The sequence below is a fragment of the Thunnus thynnus genome, chromosome 16 (genome assembly GCF_963924715.1).
Source record: "Thunnus thynnus chromosome 16, fThuThy2.1, whole genome shotgun sequence".
NCBI classification, from domain to species: domain Eukaryota; kingdom Metazoa; phylum Chordata; class Actinopteri; order Scombriformes; family Scombridae; genus Thunnus; species Thunnus thynnus.
Window position 1 is genome coordinate 13,676,802 of NC_089532.1, and position 12,919 is coordinate 13,689,720.

At 40.7% G+C, this 12,919-nt stretch overlaps 1 protein-coding gene across 1 annotated transcript in view; it reads right to left on the reverse strand.

The window, feature by feature from the left end:
- The window catches only part of luzp1 (leucine zipper protein 1), a 51,169-nt gene that overhangs the window by 25,393 nt on the left and 12,857 nt on the right, over window positions 1-12,919 (reverse strand). The window contains exon 2 of the mRNA XM_067614948.1: window positions 6,884-6,942. The gene's annotated coding sequence lies outside the window, so the exon portion shown is untranslated. The remainder of the gene's footprint in view (window positions 1-6,883; window positions 6,943-12,919) is intronic.

Below are 12,919 nucleotides of genomic sequence, written 5' to 3' on the forward strand. Positions count from 1 at the left end.
GATTTTCCCTGTTACTGCTAACATCTTTCCAGTCTCTTTTGGTTTCAGCACTTGCCCCAAATGTCACAAGAATAACTATATAATTTGTAGTGTATTTGTGGTTATTGGCATGACAGGTGAAACTACAGATCCAACGTCTTCACAGGTCCACTTGGTTACAAGTAAACAAGACCAAATCAGTCAGGCCCAAATATTCAGTGTAATAAAGTCAGGTAAAGTCTCGGGCTAAACCAATAAACTGGCTAGGATGATATATGTGCAGATATTAGCTTATTATTAGCTTACAGATATATATGTGTATGTCAGTCTATTGGTATTGTTGTAAATGTCAAAGATACTGTATCTCTGAGGTGATGTTTTTAAGTGCAGTCTATTAGTTAATTTTAAAGTTTATTTTTTGACCGAATTAAGTCTCTGCGTGGTACATAGCTTAAAAAAAAAAAACCCAAAAAACCCCACAATTTATCCTCATAAAAAAAATTTGTTTATCTTATATTAAAAACATGATACTGGCTCATATATCATCATTATCTGATTTTTGCAACTCTCATATTGGTATTGGCCTCAAAAATCCAGAGTCAGTTGGGCTCTACTGGGGTCCCGTTGTGATGTTGCCGGTCTGTGGTCTGTGTGATAATATGTTTAATACACAAAAGGACTGAAATGGACTCGATCAACTCTGATCATGTGGTGAGTCACTGACATCGCAGAGGAAAAATGTTTTCAATAATTATTAACAATATAAAACTCTGGATTTGTACAGACCTCTACTACAGATGTGTGGAAGTTATTATGTTTCAGGTGTTGTAGTGGACATGGACGGTTGCTTTCAGACATTCAGGCACAGAACTGCACAATGTGACGAGTAACGCTTTTGGAGTCGGTATAGCATCTGTTAATGTTTGGTAGTGTTTTCAAATATATATTATACTGTATATTACAACATATACAATAATATCCACAATCCAGCTCGACTGTATAAGCCAAAACGTATATTTGTCCATTTTTGATCATGACTGGAATGTCCACTCGCTGACTCATTAACTAATATATAAAGCTATATGTATATTAATACTTACATGGTTAAAGATATTACTAATACTTCTAAATATGTGTGGTGTTCTGTGTATAAATGCGAATACATGCTTAAGACAAACACAAGTCTTGTTATTGATGTAAACACACATTTATGTCCCATGTGTTTTGCCATGAAGTGTCCATGAAATATTTCCCAACTCTACTCGGGCATGTCCTCAGCCTGCTGCCCTCTGTGTTTGGGGTCAGAGGTCACTGACACTGTAAACATGCAAAACACTCCACACGACACATCGGGGCAAAACAGAGCGAGGCCCCTGATTAGGAGAGCAGATTGTGTTGTTTTGTACTGCAAGGACGAACTGAACTCAGCTTCGTTCTTGCTTGAAAAATGATACGGGAGGTTTGTTGCCAGATAGTGGTTGTTCAAAGAGACTAATAAATATTTGTCAATTTAGACTTTAAGCATTTCAGACTTTAAGTGTCAGCAGACTCTATTGACTTATAAATGGATTTGTGTGTATGTGTGCGTGAGCTGCTATCTTGTGGAATGAAACCACGGGAAGTTCCAGTTGTGAAGTGATAGACAGGAAGACTCCAGAAGGAGACACACAGTAACTTTCCGTCCACACTATGACATTAATGAGTCATGATTAGATAGGATGATGAGAGAGGATGAAAAGGAGAGAACCATTAAACAACCTTTTATGGAAATGATAAAAATGAAAATCCTCAATAGATGGGCAAGGAAGCAAGAAGATAACATAACCCTATTTAAAGCTTATTTAAAACACTGATCATGTGACTGAATACAAGCCAATGAAACACAGGAAAAGATGGATAATAAAATAGTGCCCGACCAATATATGGAATGGCTGAGCTGATACATCTGCTGATATTAGCTTATTACAGATATCTGGGCCTATAATTAACCCCCCAACAACAAAGGGTACAAACATGCCAAAGACATTTTTTGAGGTAATTTAGAAACAGTGTCATTATTTTTCAACTGTAAAATATCCTGCTATGTGTACTTATATCTTATCAGATGTTTATTTAATGTTATGTGTGTATGTAACAAAAAAGATGAACACAGGCTGGTGTGTTATTAGACTTTTTTGACTCAAATACAGATATTGGTCTAAAAATTCATCTTTGTCTTTTTGACATTTTGACATGTCACAGTAGGTAGTAGTAGTAGTAGTAGTAGTAGTAGTAGTAGTAGTAATAGTAGCACAGGTACAAATAATAAAATGAATGATGGCTGAATTCCATTTCGCTGCTTTGGGAAAAGGCCTGTATACTGTAGGTCGGGCTCTATAACAAAACCACAAAAAGTAACATGAAAGCAGTTATTTCTTATAGTGACTGATGTAGTATAGAGTAATAGATTAGAAGAAACTCATACAGCAAATGTCTTCAACGTGACTACATCCTTTTCTTTTTCTAAAAAGTTCACCTAGATTTCCTTCACCATCTCTCCTTGTTATCCTCTTGAATTGCATTATAATTTTTCTGCTAAGTTGTTTGGTGTATTGGTGGCCCACTGATCAAGGCAGTGACACGTCAAAGGTTGTTCTACACAGCAGCCGTTATGTTCATAAATGACTGAGTAAGTGATTCTGGGTTATAGCATCAACCTACAATATGGCAATGTCTAACAGGCCTTTGAAAGTGCACTGATGCTAGAATAATAATGATGTAATATGTACAATGTCATCCCCACGGAGAAGTCCTTGCTGAATACCCTTGAATTTATTGAGCCTGAATCCAGAAAACACAAATGAAAACAGATTAAAGCAGATGCCAAGGCTTCAGGGGGGAAAAAAGGAGGCTTAATGTTTCTAAATCCAACTGAGAAACTCTTTGACCGACCATTAAGACAGTATTTTCTGTTAGGACCAACACTGGCTCCCTATTTAAAGCTACGCCTAACAGCTGTTCAAGCACTCTCAGGTATCAGCAGATGTCAGCTAAAATCCTTCTATGACTCAATGAGTGCACTCAAATACGTGGAGTTGTGTACAACGATGAACTGCTCGGGGAGGAATTTGTGAGTGTGTCACTGTTTCACACCGATGAGAGAACAAGACAGCATCTCGACATGATGACACTTGTTAGAAATAACACTGAGTAACTAACAGTCTGTGTGTCTGTGCGAATGAGCGTGAGTCAATCAGAGGAGGAAAGAGGCGAGGCAGATGGACAAAAGCTAAGAGAGAGCTTAAGAGCCTTTTTCTATGATTAAAAATTTTGAAAAATTTGGCAGCCTTTGCAAAAATATGCAATTTCTAGCTGAACTGAACAGACTGTGCTCATTTCTCACACACTGTTAAACCGACATTTGCTAAATCTAACGCTTCATTTGCGGTCAGATGACAGCAACACCACACGCTTGTGTCTGAGTATCACAGAGAGCATCTGCAGACATGCTGAGTAAAATGTGAGAAATGTTACCACGCACCAGGTGCCACGGAGCGCACAAATGCATTAGCAGGCTTATCAGAGCGGCAAGGTGAGATTTATGGTGAAAACGCTACCTTGCATCCGTTCTTTACATACTTATCCCAGATGGGCTTAGATAAGGAATGTGAGGGAACTACTTGTAAATCTCTGTAAAAGTCTCAGACTAAAAATAACAATCGTGTAGAAATCATGTAGTAAACCGTATGTTGACAATGATAATGTCATTTGAATTTGGATTGGAAGGTCAGTAATTGTATATTTTTGCCATTCCCTCCAGCAAAGGTCAAGAACAACAGCGCAGCAGCTCCTCAATATCATCCCAACCCCCCCCCCCATTTCTATTGCTGCACCTTCCTTTACCCTTCTCCGTAATTCCTCAGCCACCATGCTGCCTTTATATGTCACGTCCTCTGTACCGAAAGGAGATGACAGCTGACTGTCCGGTAATGATGGATTGTGCATTTTTCCATGCGGGCCCCTGATAGCTGACGACAGCTTCCTACAAACACTGTCGATTCATAGTCGCATCAATAGCTCTTAACATACAGCCTTTCCACCTTCTCCCTGGCTGCTTGAGATCCTGCTTATTCACTGCTTTCCCATCCTTGCACACATATACACACACACACAGACACACACACACACACAGCTTGGTTGGCAGACCTTGGCAGTCCTTCATCAGCCTGAGCCTTGGCATTAGCTGCCCGCTGCGGCTGAATGGAGACCTCAGTGGCTCTCTGATGAGGAGTAAAGAGAAGAGAGAGAGAGAGGGAGAGAGCGAGAGGGGTAGTGGTAGAAAAGCCTAGAAGAAGTAAATGTGTGGAGCAAAATGTGTGTAATAATGCGAGGTAAGCAAAGAAAGATAGAACAGATAAGGAAGGGAGAGACGGAGAGAGATAAATGAGGGGAGTCACTCCACAGAACGCAGAGCAGGTAGCTGCCAGAGTGGATTACTGCAGCAGGAATGCAGCAACTGGCTGCAGAAGGAAGGGAGGGAGGAGGAGATGAGTAGGGCAATAGACGTAGCAGGAGGTGAAACGATGACGTTGAATACAGACATATGGGATGCTGCCGTTGTTAAAGATTGTAAATACAGTATGTTGACTATAACTGATAAGCTGCATAGCTTATTGTGTTTCGTATTGAGCTGAAGGTAAATTTAATGAGAATTAGTGGGAGGATAGGATGTTTATGTATGCAGGTATGTAGGTGTATGTGTATCCTCATGTTGGTAAGCCTTTTCTTTATTTTCTTACCTATTTTTTATGATCTATTTGCTCATTAGACATCTTTTGTTCATGTTTACAGCATAAAATCAATAAAATATAAATAAGAAATTCACATTAAGCATATTAACATTTTTCACAGTCACTAATATTTAAGCACATAATAGGATTCTAATATTTTTCTCTGTAACCAACTGATGAGACACACTGAGTCACTACATGTGTAGTTTATAAAGCTGTTTCGTTTTAAATAGCTTAATATTTCCCTGAAATTACCTCCTGTGCAGAGGAAGTGAGACACTGTTTAATGTCAGCACCGGTGGTTTCTTTGGAATAAAGAGAACAAGAATCAACAATTTTCAGGAGCAACAGAAATAAACAGAAAATCACCATGAAATGTGACTGAAATTTAAAAAAAAAAAAAAAAAAGTGTGAATCATTCTTAACTGCATTTGCACAGTCAGTTACAGTCAGTCATATCCTGATTCTGAGAAACCTAAATATAAGTAGGATATGCCTCTAGTAGCAGGACGAGGACATGAGAAGCTCCTTTTCCTGTTTTACTGTCGGTTTTCATGGTCTTTGTTAGTTCCGGACTATTTAGGATGAATTCAGCTCAAGCAGGATGTGAACTGGTATCCGGAATAATAAGCGAATGTAAATGCAGCAGCTCACTGAAGACGCACAGAACACGCCTTACATTACATTGGCCTTAGATTTGTGTGAGCAAACAGTGGACTAGACATGGAAAGACAATGACACATATACAACGTCTGCTGACTAACCTGGCCTCATAACACACACACACACACACACACATACACCAGCTGTTGTATCTAAAAGCATTGTGTATGTTTACATGATGAGTTCACTGACCCATATGTTATAGAATATACAGTATATATGTGTTTGTGCCACTCCTGTGTGACTTCAGGCTACAGGGAAGGAAGCATGGCGCCGGTGTTTGTGCCCAACAGGAAACAGACTCACAAAGAGCAGAGGAGGGGCGGAAGAGGCGAGGAGGAGGAGGAGGAGGAGGGGGAGAGGAAGGGAGGAAAAGGTGGGCAAAGGAGGTGGATGAGGAGAAGGAGAGGAAGAGAGGTAGAGAAGTGGAGGAAGTGGAAGAAGTCATGGGAGCCAGAGGAAATTCTGAAGATTATCAATCGGTAAATCGATTTTATCAGACTGGGTGACCTAATGCAGGTACACACACACAACTAGGTTGTGGTAGGTTTTAGAGAGCCATGTTTTTCTTTTTTATTTTGTCACCTTTCTCATTTTACTCAGCTATAATTATAAAAGTCACTGTAATAAAAAAAAAAAAAAGGTCGACAGGAAATCTTCTTTCCGTAAGTTGTATGAGAGGATCTACACCACTCCCACAGCTGTGCGTTGAGTACAGGGCTGGAGCCAGGAGGCAATTAGCTAACGTTAGCAATATGCTAATCTCACCCTGCTGCTGGAAGCACGGAATACAGCTACCCTGGCTATCTCCAAAGTAAAAACATTCTCCTAGAAGCAACTGTTCGTGGTTACAGGAGGAGTAATTTCCCAGAGTTTTGTCAACGTTGGCAGGAAAGCAGCCCTACAACCAGAGATGCTCTGTACAGAAGTTGGGTGGATACTTTGAATCATAAATGTGCATACATATTAAACAAATAAGATACAACAAATGTCATGTGTGAGCTTTTAAAGATGCTTGTAGGTGTATTTTTGAACTTAAGTGAGAGCCAGGCTAGCTGTTTCCCTGTGCTTCCAGTCTTTATGCTAAGCTAAGCTAATCACCTCCCAACTCCAGCTCTGTACTTGGGACACAGACATGAGAGTGATATCTCATCTCACTTGCAGAAAGAAAGCAAGTAACCACATTTCCCAGAACTATTCCTTTAAGGGACATTAAAGACAAATGTGTAAAGCATATAGATTGCATATTGTACAGATCCTGCATGAAGGTAATATGCAAATAAAATCTGCTGCTGCAAAAACCCCTTTTCACTGGGTTTAAGACTGTTTGGTATTTAAAAAGCCTTTTATTTAATTAAATTTGATGACTTTCACAGACTTTCAGTGGTCTGAAGACATCCTGAATATGTGCAAAAACAGGAAAGAGCAGAAATAAATCAGCATTTACCAAATCACAGGAGGGCATAACTTACATTCTAGATGCATCCTTTTGTCTGTGGCACGTTAAGCTCCTCTTCCCAAAGTCTCCATCCTGTGGTTACAAACACACAAACGGGGCATGGGGTTAGTAAAAGTAGACTTGCTGGTCGTCATAATATCAAGACACACACACTCATGCCATCTTTCACCATTGTTATGTTTGGCAGTTGGCAAGGCTGCGAGCCTGCGGCCGGGCTGACAATGCAGTCACTGTAGGGGAGATCGTTCACAGTCAAGCTAACGGGCTAAAGAATGAGCTAACTGCTCAGATATGGGACGCGTTCGTAGGCTTTGCAATAGACTCATGCATGAGCAGACAAGCAGTGTTTTGGCCACGACAACACAAGGCTCCATTCAGTTCTCCGAGGAGGCTCTGGTACACACAAACACACACGCACCATTATCATAATCATCATCATCCTAGGAGCTCTCATCTGCTTCAAAACATGTGCATGGTTAGTTATACACACACACACACACACGCACACACACAGAGAAAACAACCCAGACGTGGAGCATTCCACTACAGTAGCATTCCATATGTTTGGTTAAGCACAGAGAATCCAGATTTAAGACTGGAGTCTGGACTGAATTTAAAGGATGAGAGAGAGGGAAGTGGAGGGAGGGGGAGAAATGAGAAAGAGGAGGGGAGTACTGAAGGAGAACATTCCTGTGAACTGGAAACAGCAACAGGACTCTCAGGTATGGACATAACTGTACAATAGAAACTAACATTACATAAAACATGCATTCGAGAGTTTACTGTCATGCTCGACTTTTGAACCGACATGGACGAGAGGCCGCTCAGAATAAACGTGGGAACATCTACTGTTACTGTATATTACAACTGATCAAATGCCTGTGTGTGCTGATGAAGGCCATGTGATATTTTAAAGCCCCAGAACAAGCAAGTATGTGAACCTTGAGACTGTTTTTAAGAAGGAGGAAGAAGAAATGGAAAAAGAAAATGGCAGAAAACAGATATTAAAGCACATAGGGCTACAGCTAACGATTATTTTTTATTATTTTCAATTATCTACTGATTATTTACCCAATTAAACAATGGATTGTTTGATCTATAAAATGCCCCAAAATAGGAAATCAATTTATCGACTACTTATTTTACCTCTAAAAGCATGATGTAATCAAGTCTCACTCTGGTAGTCAGTTAAACTGTCCAGAAAGAGCTTTCTCTGTTGACTTATAGGCTAAACTACAGTAACTGAGGAGATAGAGGCAAGTGATGTGCTCAGTGACATTTCGATCATGTAAGTAGCTACTGATGGACATGGAGCACCAGTCTTTTAGTTGCTGCTGCCACTCTCGTCTCTCCTCTGTTTGTTCCTACACATCTTCTCTCACAGGAAGAAGACAGCCCTGCTGCTCTGCCGCTCAGCTCCGTCATGTTAGATTCATGAGAGCAGCAGCATTGACGTCGGTACACAGGTTTTGCTGAATCATCTGACATTCTCACGCTATACAAAAACGTTCCCACACTGCACAAAACCCCCATGTATAGTTCCACTCAGCACAAAGCCGGCTGCCTGTGTGCTGTGCGATCGATAAATACTCGTGTTGATTAAAATATGTGATTATACAAATGAGATTCGGCACATTCTTAGCAATCCAAAAGACGCCAAATACCCCTGGGGACCACAGACCGCATGCTTGTCTGTGTTTGTATGTGTTTGTTGGGGTGTATGTGTGTAGAGGGGGGGGTCGGAGCTATTCATTCAGACAGTTATCCAACCCGTAACCAAGCAAAACTGAAAACAGCTGTCTCCTTCTCATCCCTCACTCCCATTCGCTTCCCCTCACGCACACAGCGTGTCAGGTTGGAGAAGATTCGTTCTGTTACTCAGCAGAATTAACTGAAACAGTGTGAGGCGACACTTCTTCCAGATTCAGTCCCAAGTCTGCAAACAAACCTTCAGCCTTCAGCTTAGTTAACAGATTTTTTTGCAAAGTAAGTATTATTTCCAGTACAATGCATGTACACAAGTTTTTAATTAACATGAGTTGATGTATCATAATCAGAACTTGAGAACTATCTTGTAGGGCTGCATGATATATTGTACTTAAAAATAGTACATAGAGTAACTTTTCACATGAATAAAACAAAAACTAACAACTAATAATTTTAAACAGTAATATTGATTTATTGCCCAGCCCTAAAATATTGATTATCTGATGGCATGTTATTTCTTTTTTGCTGAACTTGAACTTGCAAACTGCATTTTCATGTCAGTTGTCCATTAAAAAAAGGTTTACAAGCAATTTCTATTGCATCTTTTTTGTGGCAGAACAAAATCAAAAATATTAAGTCAGTGCATCCTTTTAATTCAAACAAAACATCTTCAGATTCAAATTCAATATATTTGTATTGTGTGAAAAGCTTCTATGGTGGTATTGGACCAAATTAAATCCAGGGTTTTTACAATTTTTCCCCATTATGTATCATCTTGTTATAATTCTGCTGTTTTTGCCATTATATAGAGCTCCAACAATGACATTCTGTGACATGTGTGTTTCATTTTGACCACAATGTCACTCATGTTCTGTCCCTTTTTTTTAAAACAAACACTGTAGTCCGCTCTGCATTGTCCTCAATAAGGAACCTTGCTGGTCCTGTACAATCTGTGTCAACATGTGTTATGATTATCTGTCAAAAGTTGTCTGCACCAATGTCGTAAAGATATATTCCTGCACATTTATCAGTCTTAGCATAGGCTATTTATTATGCACTTCTTGTCCTGACCCATAATGCATGTCCAGTCAGTCTGTTACTACAAACGTGTCAAACAGAGCAGAAATCTCTATTGAAGGGGCAACGCCACACTTTCACATTCATTGTAAACATTTTATCGTGTAATGTTTATCTTTGAGTACGCCTTTATCACACATGGAAGGCTGCTGATAAGATATCAACATATACTTCTGAGCACTTAAGCTTACACTTTCCAAACACACACAGTATATGTGAAGCCACCTATCCATCCATCCACACACGCACGCTCACTTACATATACAGACGCCGGTTTGTCATCATACCTTTTAGGAGATGCTTTAACCTACCTTTGGTCTGACTGGTGCCAAGAGCACAAAAACACCACAGATGCTCTTTAAGTGTTTATATTATCCACATACTTTTAATCAACTATTTTTAAATGCAAACTTAGCCACATACACAGTTGCTACATTCAAATCTAAGTGGCTGTACCAGTTCTTCTATACAGAAATAACTCTGTATGTGTCCGTTAGCCGGCTTGAATGGCAGTGTTTTACAGCAAAATGGATGCATTCAAACGGAGCGCGGAAAAAGAGCGTCAAAAGAGAGGGACAGAGGAACCCCCGTCAAGTAAAACAAGAGAGGAAACGAGGGACAACGAAAGAAGGGGGAAGAGAGAGATCATGTTCAATTTCCTCCGCTGGAGAACATTTCAAGGCCTGAAACTCCATCCTGGGTTCCACTGGCCAGGCGGGCCTCGTTTGCATGGGAGCCCATTTCCTGTGAGTGATTAGCAGTAGTGTGTGTGTGTGTGTGTGTGTGTACGCGCACACTGGGGGTTTCAGTTCAGAGAGGTCTGGGGTTGTTTTGTCTGCTCGGGGTAGGAAAGGAATGCCCAAATCAAACACAGTGAACAGGATGCCTAGAGAGAGAGAGAGAGAGAGAAAGAGAGAGAGAAGGACAAGGGATAGAGACAGAGGAGAGAAAGACGGAGCGCGCAGATGGGAAGAGACAGGAAGCAGAGATCCAGAAAGCAGCAGAAACAAGGAGCTAACAAAAGAAAGGAGGAGGGAACACCGGAGGAGCAAGAGAGCAAGAGATTGATTTTTCATTTGTTGCCACTGAAGACTGTGAACAGCATTCCTCCTGCTGCTATTTGCATTCCAGCGCCGCAGCAAGGTGGAGTTGAAGAATTTTGTCTACAAGCTGTCAAATAGAAAATCATCCACCTCCTTTAAACTTCACCGTGAACCTGCAGAACCTGTCCTAATATCTAATGACTTTCACCCCTCCAGCCCTCACCAGTTCCGCAAACAACAGCTGAGGCTTTCACACACTACTGCTGACTAAACAGATACGATTAGTGTCAACTATTATTCATTTATACAACAACGGTAACATGACAGCTTGAAATATCACAGAACACCTTCACTGGCAACACATTCACAACACAGTAACCTCCTGGCGTGTAAACTAGGCAAAATGTGAAGAGTATTTAAAAGGTCAAATCCACAATTTGAAGATAAACAAGTAGACAGGCCTGCCTTGACAGAATCTATAGTATTTAATATAGATCTTAATAAATGTAATAATGATACTTTATTGATCAGCGGGGAAGCATTTGAGAATTCACTTTAGCAAGTCAAAGAGCAGAGTCGGCTACATAAAAGCTGGTAAGAATTTACTGTCTCGTTCAAGGACAGTTCAGCAAAGTTATCTCCTGGCACGGGGATCTCAATATAACCTATTTCGGAGTCAATCATTTTTTCCAGCAAGTCATTATGGTCTCAATCGCTAAATTCAGGCCCTCTAATAAGTGTGCTAGTGGTCATTTTGGAAATAATTGCAGAAAAGACTATGAAACAGCCTTCAGACCTTCATGTAGGAAAACAGAATTGACAGAAAATATAAATAAACAGTTAACTTAATAATTAAAATATATATATTTTTTAAATGTCTGAAGGGAGAGGCAATGTGTTGTGCAGACTTTTTGTTTCCCCTTGTATTTCTTTAAATCCTGGCTACAGCCCTGTACACACTGTTTTACTAAATAACTAGAAAAACTTTACTGGTGCACTGTGCCTCTCTTATTTCCCAGCAGTTTCAAAGTTCAGTTTCCAAACACTTCCTTGTGTTGTGTGCGAGCTGGACCCTGCCCATGCAGGAGTGAGCCATTCCTTGACTGGCAGAGCAGAATTGATAGGCCGCTATTGTTTCCTTTTAAGGTCAATTGTGTCTCAAATGCTTGGCATGGTTGGGAGTGCAGATGCAGCTGGCTGGCAGGAGAGATAAAACACTAATTTAACTGCATTCTTCTGTGCAGTCCACACCTAGAGAGAAAAAGAGGAAGGGAGGCACGGAGAGAGAGAGAGAGAGGAATGAGAGAGAGTGGGTGAGAGTAGTTAAGGAGAGGAGATGCGAGAGGCAACTGGGAAAGATTTGGAGAGGTTTAGACAAGGAGTGAAATGAGGACAACAAAAAAAAAAGCATAACTAGAGGGAGAAACCAAGGAGGTAAAGACTGCGAGTTTGTCCAAGTGGGTGGGCGAGAGTCAGTCTTTGCCACGGATTTGAAGCTCTGCAGTATCCTTGTTTGGCCAGGCAGACAAAACACGCCACCACATGTGGTAGACCTGTTTGTCAAGGCCACAAGATGAGGGGTATGTACACACACACATACTGTACACATACATACCCACACAGAGACCTCAACTTCTCACAGGGTGACAAACCAGGCTGCATAATTCATCTCTTGGCCCTTCGAGTTTGTAGATTTGATTCCTCGGCCAGCAAACATACTGCACCCACTCAGTGTGAGTTACTCTGAATAAAAGCATCAGCTCTAAAATACAATGTTTAAGTATTCTGCGGGGAAGGAGGAAGGAGAGGGGAGGGGGCGCTGACGGCCAGACCGGCTTAGCTTCACAAATAAACCCAGACTCTGGGAGAAAGAGAGGGAGCCGGCTGAAGGTTGGATCATAAAATATGCCTGGTATTCCACAATGTTCCACAGTGCACAAATGAGCCACTCAGGGACTTGGGAGTGTTATGGGATTCCTGTGAGGCTCCTGTGTCTGAATGTATCCACATACACACACAGAACACACACAAACATATGCACAAAAAAAACCCCTCAGCCGAGAGTGGGCCAGACAGTGTGTTATCCAATGACGAGTGCATATTGACCTATAAAAATTACAAGAAAGCAAGGGATGAATAGTTAAATAATTACCTTCTTTACTATAAATACCAACTAAACTTTAGTTAAATGGTGTCTTTTGTGAAACAAGCACCATCAGTTA